We start from the raw sequence: 1,439 nt of genomic DNA on the forward strand, positions 1-1,439 counted from the left end.
CAATAATTGCAGTAATTTAAGTTTAGAAATATTATCCATATACAGCCCTGGATTACACATTTACATTTTACACCACCTAGCTACAAATCAAAAATAATACAACAATAATATCCAATAATAGACACGTACCGTCGTCGTCTGTCTTATTTCTTTATAAATTATAATATACAAATGTAAATATAAAATGCCAAATAGCATTTTGTCAACAATCAACACTATACTAATTATAATTTAAAATACCCGAGTCCCGAATTCAAATAAGTACTGTTGTCCCTTGTCTGTCATATTAAAATTTTATAGTCGATTAGGTATGCAATAATAAATATTAAATTCAATAAGTCTTTCCAAATTAACTAATTACCCTTATGTCCTGAAAGTAGAGAAGAATGACTGGGTTCTGGCAATCTGGCCTCTGGGTAAAGATAATTATAATTTAATATTATATTAGTTATTATTAGTGTATACTACAGTTAAGTTAATTTTGAGGATTTCATGTTTCATATTGCACCTTGCAATACGGGTACATTTTTTTCGTGTTTCGTGTTAAACACCGGGTAACATTTTTTTCGGGTTTTGTGTTTTGTGCTAAAAACGGAGTACAACTTTTTGCGGGTTGTGTGTTTCGTGTTAAAAACTGGGTAGAATTTTTTCTGGGTTTCGGGTTTCGTGTTAAAAACCGGGTACAATTTTTAGCGGGTTTCGGGTTTCGTGTTAAAACCCGAGTAAAATTGTTTGCGGGTAACCCGGGTTCAAACCCGTTTTGACTCCCTGGTTAAAATTAATAAATTTGAACGTTGCGTAACAGCATCATTAATCCCGAAGAATGTGCGCGTAAACTTTAACAATTTAATGAAAATATTGATATGCCCTTTCTATTGGAAATGAAGTTTGTTAAAATATTAGTAATTGTTTGAAGCCTGTTGAGTGATAGCCTTTTGAAATAGCATTTTAGAAAAATAGCATTTTGTAAATCAATGACAGATGTAGATTGTCTTCGGCCGTGATAAAATGTAGGATTGTTTCTTTCGGTCACAATATAAAGTCCTTCAACGCGTGTTACTCTTGATAATGCGACGTATACCAATTGCTGTGAATGTGTTTTCTCATACTCATAAACAATTTCATCGAATGTTGGTCCTTGTGACTTGTGAATCGTTATAGCGCATGCAGACACCACTGGAAAATGATTAAGTTTAGCATTTATGGTTTTATTATTATTAAGTGGTATAGTGCACGATCTTCTGGCTATAGGTACAGCATTCCTGGATATATTATGATCCACCATGTATCCCTGAAACTTTGCTTCGAATTTTCCTTCCAATTTTTTCTGGATTTGGAAATATGAGCCAAACTGATGATTGCACCATTATCATCATAATCAATGGAAGCACAATTTTCTTACTGCACCATTTGCTAATCCATCCGATACATCGACGTTA

This window comes from Acyrthosiphon pisum, chromosome X, assembly GCF_005508785.2.
Source record: "Acyrthosiphon pisum isolate AL4f chromosome X, pea_aphid_22Mar2018_4r6ur, whole genome shotgun sequence".
NCBI classification, from domain to species: domain Eukaryota; kingdom Metazoa; phylum Arthropoda; class Insecta; order Hemiptera; family Aphididae; genus Acyrthosiphon; species Acyrthosiphon pisum.